The sequence below is a fragment of the Lissotriton helveticus genome, chromosome 4_1 (genome assembly GCF_964261635.1).
Source record: "Lissotriton helveticus chromosome 4_1, aLisHel1.1, whole genome shotgun sequence".
In the NCBI taxonomy this organism is placed as follows: Eukaryota; Metazoa; Chordata; class Amphibia; order Caudata; family Salamandridae; genus Lissotriton; species Lissotriton helveticus.
This window is the reverse complement of record NC_136063.1, coordinates 1,561,794,785-1,561,808,700: the sequence shown is the minus strand read 5'-3', so window position 1 is coordinate 1,561,808,700 and position 13,916 is coordinate 1,561,794,785.

Here is a 13,916-nt window from a genome sequence, read left to right as displayed (position 1 = left end):
GTTTTGCTAACTCACATTGTTTTAGTATATTTCTTACCTTCAGTTCATTTCTCTGTTCTTCTCTCTTTTTTTGTCAGTGAATCTATATGCCTTACTCTTTGTAATTTGATCTACTTCTATTTCTTTTTCTCTCTTTTTGTCCTTCTACCTTAGTTTATTTCCCTTTCTGTGTCCTTCACTCTAACTTTATTTCTAAATAGATTGTTATGATTTTTAACCTCTTCATTTGTATCTTTTAATTTAAAATACATATTTTACTAATTATAACTTATTTTTTCTTCTCTCTTTCACAGATACAAACTGTAGTAACAATTAATTAAAGTTACATTTATTATATGGTAAGTATGACTAAAAAAATGTAGTTTGTCATCACCCTTTGCTTTAAGGTCACTAACATTTTCTCAATCTACCTCACTCCTGTGTCTTTACTCAGCTTCTCTCAATTATTCTTATTGTACATGTTTAATCCCCTTTCCCTATTTATCCTCTCATATTCAACTTCTTTCAATCCCTATTCTTTACTTCACTTACCCTCTGTTCCCTTCCTTTGCTTCTTCACTCATTCTCATTTTCTTAATTATTTACCTTACTCCTACACATACACCTCATCCCCCTCCCAACACATACACACACCTGTAACATACACCCTACACACACACCGCACACACACCTGATACACACAAAAAAACTCCCCCCACACACTCTTCACATATACAAACAAATTCCATACACACACATACATCACACACATATACACCCCATATCCATACACTCCTCACATATACTTCACACAATCTCACCTCCACCCACACCAAAACACCCCACACAGCCACAACCACAGAAACACCTTACACACCCACACCCCGACCTACACACATTGACTCCCTATAACTCACACAAACTGCATTACTAATCTTTGTTTGCTATTTCACTCAAACCCATTCAGGTACTGTTACCTTTATTTTCTCTGCTTGTCCCGATAATCGACAGGATAGAGAGAATTGGGGTAAAGCTCGCAGAACTAGAGGTAAACAACCTGACAAACAACCAATCTCAGAGCATAGCTGCTTTAAATACATATGACCCCGTTGTCAATCACAAAAACCCCCTGGGTCAACCATCGGAACCTGAATCCCGAGCACCTAAAAGTAAGGAGCCTTCTAATAAATGTATTACAGCCAACTGGTCTATCTCTAGAGCATGGCCGACCCAACTAGGTAAGCTTCCCGAGGGTCCAGTAAAAACCAACAACTGCATACACTTACCACCAGAGGCAGGACCCTATGTGTGCGTCCTATCGGGAGTGCCGGAGCTCACTGTTGGGAAAACTGAAGGCCATCAGGGCCTTAAAAACAAAGTTCAGTATTGGCTGACGAAAAACAGACCCCTCCCAACTAGTATCAATGGTAGAATTTTGAGTGTGAGAAGGGTGGGATGGATAGGGCCTCGGCCTAAGAACATGGTAGGGGATTTGGTAATTGTCAATTTTAAGGATAGGCAGGTCGTTCCATATTTGCGTAGCTGGGAGCCACAAAGAGGAGATGGGCAAATAAAAACACGAGAATTGTATCACTTCTACCCCCGTATCGCAGATACGTTGCACTCTGTTTAACATCATTAACTAAGGACAGAACGCCATAGCCATGATGCAGTCCATCTGCCCCACTTCTCCCGTTTATAACTGGTTAATGTACTTCTGTTCTTGTTTTTTAATTGTAAAAACCTTTTTTAATGTAATATCTTTTGCGCAATCTTGTGTATATTTTAATGAAATGAATTTTGTATTCTGTATGCTTTTATGGTTATTTGATTGTAACCGAATAAAGTACTTTTGATTTGATTTGACTTGTCATATAGGTACTGTAAGTGGATCTCATAGTAAGTGATGTTAGTATTATACAAAATGATGAACATGAGTGAGTCAGAGATGGTTTTACAAATACTTAAATATTGTGAAAATGTTGCAGAGCCTTTCTTTCAGAACGTCGGGAAAAAGGTCATTTCAGAGTGCCTTAGAATTAATTTGAACATATACTCATACATCTGACACTATTTGGCCAAATTGAAAGGTGCAGGAATGAGTAAAGAGTCATGACTGAAAAAAAGAAGTATATGAAAATATTGAAAATATTTCGGATGTTCTTGGAGCTTTTCTTATAGAAAGTGGATGAAATGGATTTTTAAGTGAACAGCAAAGTACTTTCCAACGAGAAAAGGACCACCATGATACAGTATTTGGCCTCAAGGAAAAGTAAGTCAATCTAAGTTTAGCGTACATTTGTCATTTGTCAGTATTTAAGTTTTTTTTAAAACACAATCTTTTAGATTGTGTTTTTTTCCCCCGCTGTCATATGATGAGTAATTTGAACTCACTGTTTTAAGTGAAATTCAATATATTCTGAGAACAGCAAAAATAAACTATGTAACATGTTGTACAAGTTATTTTATACTTTGGATTGTGTAAATTAAGTTGTATTACCATTCTCTGACACTTACTTTCCTTTTTCCATCCTCTTTCAGCTTTTTTTTACTCACTTACAATGTCTTTCTCTCACTCTCTGTAACCCCCGTTCTCTTACTCCACTTCTTTGACAACCCCTCATTCTCATTTCAACTGTGTGCATCCCGTCTCTCCCTTGTATAACTTTTTAGCTTTCAGTCTCTCTGCTTTCCTTCTCTTTTCCGTATTTTCCTCCTTTGCTCTTTTAGTAATTCCTGTTTACTCACTCAGCAGTATTATTGCACTCTATCACTATAAATCACCCACTCTCCCTTGCTTATCTTTGTTTGCTCCTTACTATTGACCTCTTCTCTCTATTTTTCGTTCACTACTTCTATGTCCTCAGTGCCTCACTCTATTTGTGTTATGTTCACTTGTGTTTATCTACCTTCTATCACTTCTTTTACAACAACTTCACTGCTCCTCTCTCATCGTTCTTCATCCCATTTCTTTTACTCTGGTTCCATTACTATCCCTCATTTCCTTTCTTTCAATGTCCTTCTCTTTACTTTCATCACCAAATTATTTTCTCTCAGTACCACTGTTTTAGTCGTCTTCTCCTCTCTTTCCTTCTTTTTGCTCACTTACTCATTTCCTTTTCTCACTCATTGTACTCCACCTCACTCAGTTTTTCTCTTAGTGTGTCTACCTTATAACTTCCTTAGTCCATTTCCCTCAATCGTTGTATATTATCCTGTCTCCCTTCATCCTTTCACTCTATGACTGTTCTTCACTTACTCTCAGTTATCTTATATTCCTCATTCTTCTAAATGCATCCTTAATTAGACTGTTTTCTGTCTCAGTCATTATCTTTTTACTTACTTCTGTTTCCTGATTTAGTTTTGCTAACTCACATTGTTTTAGTATATTTCTTACCTTCAGTTCATTTCTCTGTTCTTCTCTCTTTTTTTGTCAGTGAATCTATATGCCTTACTCTTTGTAATTTGATCTACTTCTATTTCTTTTTCTCTCTTTTTGTCCTTCTACCTTAGTTTATTTCCCTTTCTGTGTCCTTCACTCTAACTTTATTTCTAAATAGAGCGTTATGATTTTTAACCTCTTCATTTGTATCTTTTAATTTAAAATACATATTTTACTAATTATAACTTATTTTTTCTTCTCTCTTTCACAGATACAAACTGTAGTAACAATTAATTAAAGTTACATTTATTATATGGTAAGTATGACTAAAAAAATGTAGTTTGTCATCACCCTTTGCTTTAAGGTCACTAACATTTTCTCAATCTACCTCACTCCTGTGTCTTTACTCAGCTTCTCTCAATTATTCTTATTGTACATGTTTAATCCCCTTTCCCTATTTATCCTCTCATATTCAACTTCTTTCAATCCCTATTCTTTACTTCACTTACCCTCTGTTCCCTTCCTTTGCTTCTTCACTCATTCTCATTTTCTTAATTATTTACCTTACTCCTACACATACACCTCATCCCCCTCCCAACACATACACACACCTGTAACATACACCCTACACACACACCGCACACACACCTGATACACACAAAAAAACTCCCCCCACACACTCTTCACATATACAAACAAATTCCATACACACACATACATCACACACATATACACCCCATATCCATACACTCCTCACATATACTTCACACAATCTCACCTCCACCCACACCAAAACACCCCACACAGCCACAACCACAGAAACACCTTACACACCCACACCCCGACCTACACACATTGACTCCCTATAACTCACACAAACTGCATTACTAATCTTTGTTTGCTATTTCACTCAAACCCATTCAGGTACTGTTACCTTTATTTTCTCTGCTTGTCCCGATAATCGACAGGATAGAGAGAATTGGGGTAAAGCTCGCAGAACTAGAGGTAAACAACCTGACAAACAACCAATCTCAGAGCATAGCTGCTTTAAATACATATGACCCCGTTGTCAATCACAAAAACCCCCTGGGTCAACCATCGGAACCTGAATCCCGAGCACCTAAAAGTAAGGAGCCTTCTAATAAATGCATTACAGCCAACTGGTCTATCTCTAGAGCATGGCCGACCCAACTAGGTAAGCTTCCCGAGGGTCCAGTAAAAACCAACAACTGCATACACTTACCACCAGAGGCAGGACCCTATGTGTGCGTCCTATCGGGAGTGCCGGAGCTCACTGTTGGGAAAACTGAAGGCCATCAGGGCCTTAAAAACAAAGTTCAGTATTGGCTGACGAAAAACAGACCCCTCCCAACTAGTATCAATGGTAGAATTTTGAGTGTGAGAAGGGTGGGATGGATAGGGCCTCGGCCTAAGAACATGGTAGGGGATTTGGTAATTGTCAATTTTAAGGATAGGCAGGTCGTTCCATATTTGCGTAGCTGGGAGCCACAAAGAGGAGATGGGCAAATAAAAACACGAGAATTGTATCACTTCTACCCCCGTATCGCAGATACGTTGCACTCTGTTTAACATCATTAACTAAGGACAGAACGCCATAGCCATGATGCAGTCCATCTGCCCCACTTCTCCCGTTTATAACTGGTTAATGTACTTCTGTTCTTGTTTTTTAATTGTAAAAACCTTTTTTAATGTAATATCTTTTGCGCAATCTTGTGTATATTTTAATGAAATGAATTTTGTATTCTGTATGCTTTTATGGTTATTTGATTGTAACCGAATAAAGTACTTTTGATTTGATTTGACTTGTCATATAGGTACTGTAAGTGGATCTCATAGTAAGTGATGTTAGTATTATACAAAATGATGAACATGAGTGAGTCAGAGATGGTTTTACAAATACTTAAATATTGTGAAAATGTTGCAGAGCCTTTCTTTCAGAACGTCGGGAAAAAGGTCATTTCAGAGTGCCTTAGAATTAATTTGAACATATACTCATACATCTGACACTATTTGGCCAAATTGAAAGGTGCAGGAATGAGTAAAGAGTCATGACTGAAAAAAAGAAGTATATGAAAATATTGAAAATATTTCAGATGTTCTTGAGCTTTTCTTATAGAAAGTGGATGAAATGGATTTTTAAGTGAACAGCAAAGTACTTTCCAACGAGAAAAGGACCACCATGATACAGTATTTGGCCTCAAGGAAAAGTAAGTCAATCTAAGTTTAGCGTACATTTGTCATTTGTCAGTATTTAAGTTTTTTTTAAAACACAATCTTTTAGATTGTGTTTTTTTCCCCCGCTGTCATATGATGAGTAATTTGAACTCACTGTTTTAAGTGAAATTCAATATATTCTGAGAACAGCAAAAATAAACTATGTAACATGTTGTACAAGTTATTTTATACTTTGGATTGTGTAAATTAAGTTGTATTACCATTCTCTGACACTTACTTTCCTTTTTCCATCCTCTTTCAGCTTTTTTTTACTCACTTACAATGTCTTTCTCTCACTCTCTGTAACGCCCGTTCTCTTACTCCACTTCTTTGACAACCCCTCATTCTCATTTCAACTGTGTGCATCCCGTCTCTCCCTTGTATAACTTTTTAGCTTTCAGTCTCTCTGCTTTCCTTCTCTTTTCCGTATTTTCCTCCTTTGCTCTTTTAGTAATTCCTGTTTACTCACTCAGCAGTATTATTGCACTCTATCACTATAAATCACCCACTCTCCCTTGCTTATCTTTGTTTGCTCCTTACTATTGACCTCTTCTCTCTATTTTTCGTTCACTACTTCTATGTCCTCAGTGCCTCACTCTATTTGTGTTATGTTCACTTGTGTTTATCTACCTTCTATCACTTCTTTTACAACAACTTCACTGCTCCTCTCTCATCGTTCTTCATCCCATTTCTTTTACTCTGGTTCCATTACTATCCCTCATTTCCTTTCTTTCAATGTCCTTCTCTTTACTTTCATCACCAAATTATTTTCTCTCAGTACCACTGTTTTAGTCGTCTTCTCCTCTCTTTCCTTCTTTTTGCTCACTTACTCATTTCCTTTTCTCACTCATTGTACTCCACCTCACTCAGTTTTTCTCTTAGTGTGTCTACCTTATAACTTCCTTAGTCCATTTCCCTCAATCGTTGTATATTATCCTGTCTCCCTTCATCCTTTCACTCTATGACTGTTCTTCACTTACTCTCAGTTATCTTATATTCGTCATTCTTCTAAATGCATCCTTAATTAGACTGTTTTCTGTCTCAGTCATTATCTTTTTACTTACTTCTGTTTCCTGATTTAGTTTTGCTAACTCACATTGTTTTAGTATATTTCTTACCTTCAGTTCATTTCTCTGTTCTTCTCTCTTTTTTTGTCAGTGAATCTATATGCCTTACTCTTTGTAATTTGATCTACTTCTATTTCTTTTTCTCTCTTTTTGTCCTTCTACCTTAGTTTATTTCCCTTTCTGTGTCCTTCACTCTAACTTTATTTCTAAATAGAGCGTTATGATTTTTAACCTCTTCATTTGTATCTTTTAATTTAAAATACATATTTTACTAATTATAACTTATTTTTTCTTCTCTCTTTCACAGATACAAACTGTAGTAACAATTAATTAAAGTTACATTTATTATATGGTAAGTATGACTAAAAAAATGTAGTTTGTCATCACCCTTTGCTTTAAGGTCACTAACATTTTCTCAATCTACCTCACTCCTGTGTCTTTACTCAGCTTCTCTCAATTATTCTTATTGTACATGTTTAATCCCCTTTCCCTATTTATCCTCTCATATTCAACTTCTTTCAATCCCTATTCTTTACTTCACTTACCCTCTGTTCCCTTCCTTTGCTTCTTCACTCATTCTCATTTTCTTAATTATTTACCTTACTCCTACACATACACCTCATCCCCCTCCCAACACATACACACACCTGTAACATACACCCTACACACACACCACACACACACCTGATACACACAAAAAAACTCCCCCCACACACTCTTCACATATACAAACAAATTCCATACACACACATACATCACACACATATACACCCCATATCCATACACTCCTCACATATACTTCACACAATCTCACCTCCACCCACACCAAAACACCCCACACAGCCACAACCACAGAAACACCTTACACACCCACACCCCGACCTACACCCATTGACTCCCTATAACTCACACAAACTGCATTACTAATCTTTGTTTGCTATTTCACTCAAACCCATTCAGGTACTGTTACCTTTATTTTCTCTGTCCTTTGTCTTTGTCACTCCCCATCTCTTATCCTAATTCAATTTTTCACTCTCTTTCACCCCTCTTTACTTATACTAACTGGTCTTTTCTTACCCTCCCTCACCGTTCTTCATTTATCCCAGTTACGCCACTACCGTTCATTCTCAATTTTTTTCTGTCCTCTCTTTTTCTTTCAACACCCACTCATATTCTCCCACTATCTCTAGTTTAGTGTTCTTCCTCTCTCTTCCCTTCTTTCGCTCCTTTAGTGATTTTACTTTTCTCACTTTCACCCTATTACACTTTCTCTGTTTTTAACTATGTAGTAAACAATCCCTCTGTGTTTCTCCCTCTAGCTCTCTTTCTCTTAACATTACTCTCTTTGTGGTCTTCCCTCATGCTAACTCCTTCATTATTTTTTTTATTTTTTTTTTGGTGCGCTCCCCGGTACGCGCTCCGGGGAGCGACCCGGTACGCGTACCCTGCAGAACATTTTGTATTTTTTTGGGCTTTTCTGAACACTTTTATATTTGTTTTGTATTTTTATGGGGAGAAACAAAAAACAGGGAATTGTAAATGGCTCAACTGGAGCATCAACAAAATCAGGAAAAATTAGTTTTTTTTTGGACACTTATGGTTATCACCAGAAACCATGATAAGTTCAATGCTTTGCTCACCATAAGCAAGTAACTAGTTACAATATTTGCATAACATTTTGTAATCATTAAACTTTGGTTGGATAGTAGCCAATGTGTCTCTTGCCCCCGAACCCGATGGAGTGGGTTGTTTTGATGTTGAGTGTCAAGACGATGATGGGGGTAATTTACTGCAGAGGTCCCTTAACTCTGCATTAGAGTATTTGTTTGGATGCGCACGCATCATGTGGCGAATCATCGTGTGATTCCCGAAGGAATACTTTTTGTTAGGGTTCCCCCTGGATAGCTCAGCACCACAAATTAAGCAAGTCACCTTTGCGGCGTTGACTTTTTTAAAACCCCTTGGGAGTTTGTAGAACTGCCATATAAAGTGCTCTTTGGGTTTGTGGGGCTGTTTATCTTCAGGCAGGAACTCCCTTGTCTGTGTCACCTCTTCCTCATCCTCCTCCTCTTCCTGTTCACCACCAACGTAATCTTCTGGTGGTCTTTTAGATGGTGGTGGTGGTGGGCCAGATGCTCCAGCTGCTGATACTACTGTAGCCATTTTCTGAGATAGAACTCGAAACAGGTCTTCCTCAGTCAAAGGACAAAGTCAGAATAAGGAGAAAAGGAGGGGGCTTTCATCATTTGGAAAACAAAAGTGTTCTGGACCAATGAAAAGTGTTATTTTCAAGTCACATGATCCAAGCTTTCATCATTTGGAAACCAAAACTGATCTGCACCAATGAAAAGTGTTATTTTCAGATCACATGACCCGACGCGCTTACGCTACGCGCCCCTATGGTTTTTTCAATGAATATATATATATATATATATTCACTGAAAAAAACCATAGGTTTCACACCAGTTATAGTTAGGAATTAGCATTTAAAAAACCTATTAAATTTACTGAAAAAACCATAGGTTTTACACCAGTTATAGTTAGCTGGAAATTTTACTCGCATAAAACCATTGAAATTCCCACGTTATAGTTAGTTGGACTCACTATACCTTGCGCGTGCAATGCACTGCTGATGACGTCACATATTACATGACATGGTCAGTGACATCACTCATGACATCACTGATGACACCATCCAGTGAATGTGAGTCTTTCTGAAAAATAAATATGTGTTATATATGTATATGTAAAAGTTGATGGAAGAATAAATGTTTAAATAAGTGTTTATATGGATGTTTTTTTTTTAATTGATTGGTTAACTGGTTTATTAAGTGTATCTTAGTGAATACATATATTAGAGAGTAATGTTTAAATATTTAAATATATGTATTAGTGTTTCACTTTGTGTATAAGTGGCTGCATGGGTTGGTGAGTAGGTACATGTGTATGTATATAGGTTATTAGATGTTTTTCTTAGTATCAGTATGAGTGTTTGTCTGGTTTGGTGGAGGTATTACTTAGCACATAGATGCATGAATGACTGACTCTCTCTTTGTATGTGTTTTGAAGACAGCATATGTGCAGGACTGTATGGGTAGATGACTGTGTATATGTGTGTGTTACTGAGTGAATGAGTGTCTCACTAGTTTCTCTATCAGTAACTACATATGTTTTAATCTAGTGTATGTGAATATTGATGTATATAAGTGAGTATATCTGAGAGTAAGAGATTGTAAGAGTTTCTATTTAAATTAGTATGTGTTTCTATAAGTGATTGTTTAAGAGAGTAAGTATGTGTAAGTTTCCTTAGAAGTAAAGTGGTAGTGTGTGTATAGCTGTATATGCAATTAAATGGATGTTGAATAGTTAATTTGCATGTGTGAGTATGTGTGTGAGTAACTTTTGGATGACTGTCGGTGTGTAACAGGATGTATAGGTGTATCACTACATATGATGAGTCAGTATATGTATGAGTGACTATATTGAACTGTTGGTGAATGAGTGCATTTGTAAATAGATGGTGGAATTTTTGAATTGGTTGTTGTAAGTGATATGGCTAACTCCATTTTTTTGTAAATTTTAGTTTCTATTTTTAAATATTTGTTTCAAGGGTTACATTACAGTGAAAGGAGGTCTGTCACTCTGTCACAAGGATGGTGTCATCAGTGATGTCATGAGTGATGTCACTGACCATGTCATGAGTGATGTAATATGTGACGTCATCAGCAGTGCATTGCACGTGCAAGTTATAGTGAGTCCAACTAACTATAACGTGGGAATTTCAATGGTTTTATGCGAGTAAAATTTCCAGCTAACTATAACTGGTGTAAAACCTATGGTTTTTTCAGTGAATTTAATAGGTTTTTTAAATGCTAATTCCTAACTATAACTGGTGTGAAACCTATGGTTTTTTCAGTGAATTTCAATGGTTTTATAATAGCAAATCTTTATAGGTATAAAAAATAATACATTTTAAAACGAATTTTATATTGTATAATTATGCCAAAATTTGTATTTATTTTTTTTATATTTAACTTGGGGCGCGCCCTGGGGCGCGTACCGGGGAGCGTCCCGGGAGCGCTATTGCCACGAACGAAAACAACATCGTGACGTATCGTGTACACGCGTGATGCGTCATATGACGCACAGCGTAATCGCAACCGAAAGCACGCGATCGCATACGATCGCAAAACGTCCTGACGCGCTTACGCTACGCACCCGTGGGCGCGCACCGGAGCGCGACTACGGGCGCGCCCCGGGGCGCATAGCGTAAGCGCGTCGGGTCATGTGACTTGAAAATAACACTTTCTATTGGAGCAGAACAGGTTTGGTTTCTAAATGAGTAATGCCTGGGTTTTGTGACCAGCCTGGGTCTTGTGACCTGAAAATAACACTTTCTATTGGTGCAGAACAGTTTTGGTTTCCATATGAGAAAAACCTTGGTCTTGTGACCTGAAAATAACACTTCTGATTGGTTCAGCACAGTTTTTTTTCCAAATGATAAAAAACCCACCTTTCTTCCTCACTCTGACTTTGTCCTTTGACTGAGGAAGACCTGTTTCATCTACAGAGACAATTCTTTTGTACTTTGAAATGGCTACTGTAGCAGCAACAGCTGGAGCATCTGCACCACCACCACCACCACAACCACCAAGAGGACCACCACAACAATACATTGCTGGTGGAGAAGAGGAGGAGGAGGAAGAGGAAGAGGAGGAGGGGAGCAGATGGCTGCCGGAAGAAATTACACCATACAAGCCAAAAGAACACATTGTATGGGAGTTTTTTTCACTTCCAGTGGGCAAGAAAAAAGTTAAGCGGCTAAGGTAACATGTCGAATCTGTGGCATGGAACTCTCAAGGGGCAATCCAGATAAAAAATATTCATTTGGTAATAATACCATGATTCGGCACATGACCCGGAAGCATCCTGCTAACTATTCTCGTGCACAGATCAGGGAACAGGCCAGTCACCTCCCCCAGTGTTCAAGGACCAGCTCCAAAAGAAAGCAATCCACTCAATCGGGACCAGAAACATCAGAGGTGATGCCTTGTATCCAGGAACGATTTGGTACTTTTAGAATCACTTGTACTGAATGTGGCAAGCTCATCGCCTATGGTGAAAAGAGCGTAAAGTTGATTGTCCTTGCTGGTGAGAATCACATTTGCCTAAAAAAAAAGAAGCAATTTTTTCAGTTCTTTGTTTTTTGCTCCAGTTGAGCCATTTTCAATTCCCTTTCTCTTTGTTTCTTCCCATGAAAAATACAAAAAAAATATAAAACTGTTTTGAAAAGCCCAAAAAAGTACAAAATGTTCAAAAAACATTAAAAAAATTATAAAACAACAAAAAGAATAAAAAAACAGTTATTTTTAGAACTACCTTTCATTTATAAAATTAAACCTATATTTTTAAAGGATCTCTGTCAATTTGTTGTCCTTAGGGTACGCGTACCGGGGCGCGCCCCCCAAAAAAATAGAAAAAAAAAATTTAATGAAGCAGTTAGCATGAGGGAAGGACACAAAGAGAGTTATGTTAAGAGAAAAAGAGCTACAAGATGATCACAGAGGAATTGTTTATTACATAGTAAAAAATAGAGAAGGTGTAATTGGATGAAAGTGAGAAAAGTAAAATGACTAAAAGAGCGAAAGAAAGGAAGAGAGAGGAAGAACACTAAAGTAGAGATAGTGTGAGACTGTGATTGGCTGTTAAAAGAAAAAGAAAGGACAGTAAAAAATGGAGAATGAAGGGTAGTGGCAGTGACCGCTCAGCCCTCCACAGGGCTTGGTCGCCCCACTCACTGCTGCCGCTCCTGCCTGCCTTTGCCGCCTCCTGCCTGCAGATTCCTTCGCTCGCTGCCCGCTGCTCCTGGGAATGTCCCGCTGCTCCTGGGAATTTCCCGCTGCTCCTGGGAATTTCCCGCTGCCCGCTGCTTCTTGGAATTTCCCGCCACTGCCTCCCTGCGGCCCTGCCCCCCTGTGATTCCATTCGCCGCCCCGCTCCCGCCACCCAGCTGCTCCTCCCTCCCGGCTGCTTACTTAAGGGGACCACAGAGTGTGACCGCTCAGCCCTCCACAGGGCTTGGTCGCCCCACTCACTGCTGCCGCTCCTGCCTGCCTTTGCCGCCTCCTGCCTGCAGATTCCTTCGCTCGCTGCCCGCTGCTCCTGGGAATTTCCCGCTGCTCCTGGAATTTCCCGCTGCTCCTGGGAATTTCCCGCTGCCCGCTGCTTCTTGGAATTTCCCGCCGCTGCCTCCCTGTGGCCCCGCCCCCCTGTGATTCCATTCGCCGCCCCGCTCCCGCCACCCAGCTGCTCCTCCCTCCCGGCTCCTTACTTATGACGCCCCCAGAGCGACCGCGCAGCGGACGCGCACAGCGGGAGCGCCGATTGAGCGCCGAAGGTGCGCCAAAGGTAAGCCCGTCTGTGCCCGTCCGCGCCTGGCCCGCGCCCAGCGCCAGGACCCCTGGCCCTCCCCACCGAGGCAAGACGACCCGACTGACCTACGACGCCACCACTCTCAACACACTCAATGCCGGCCGGACCCACGCCTGCTGCCGAGCCACCCCGAGACACACCCACGGACCCTTCACCTGCTGCACCTGCAAGTTCACCTGCCTCCGAACCTGCCCCGCACCCGCCAAGACAAACACCAGCAGCAACCACCTCAAGTGCATCCTGATCAACACCCGCTCCGTCCACAGACACGCCGTGGAACTCTGGAACCTCCTCGACGCTACATCACCGGACGCCGCCTTCCTCACGGAAACCTGGATGAATGCCTCCTCTGCACCCGACATCGCCATCGCCATCCCGGACGGGTACAAGATCATCAGGAGGGACCGCATCAACCAGACCGGAGGAGGCATCGCCATCGTCCACAGGAACACCATCCGCATCACGACCGACGCCAACGACTCCTTCGCCGCACCCGAACATCTCCACTTCCAGATTCACACCGACCCTAAGACGACCCTCAGAGGTACCCTCGTCTACAGACCCCCGGGACCACGCACACCATTCAGCGAAGACATCACAGACTTCATCAGCCCGCACGCCCTCCCCTCCACTGACTACATCCTCCTCGAGGACCTCAACTTCCACCTGGAGAACAAAAAGGACCGCAACACCACCGCCCTGCTGGAAAACCTTGCCAACCTCGGACTCAAGCAACTGGTCAACACCCCCACCCACTACGCCGGCCACACGCTTGATCCCGTCTTCTCTTCCAGCAAGTACATCACTTTCAGCCACGCCAC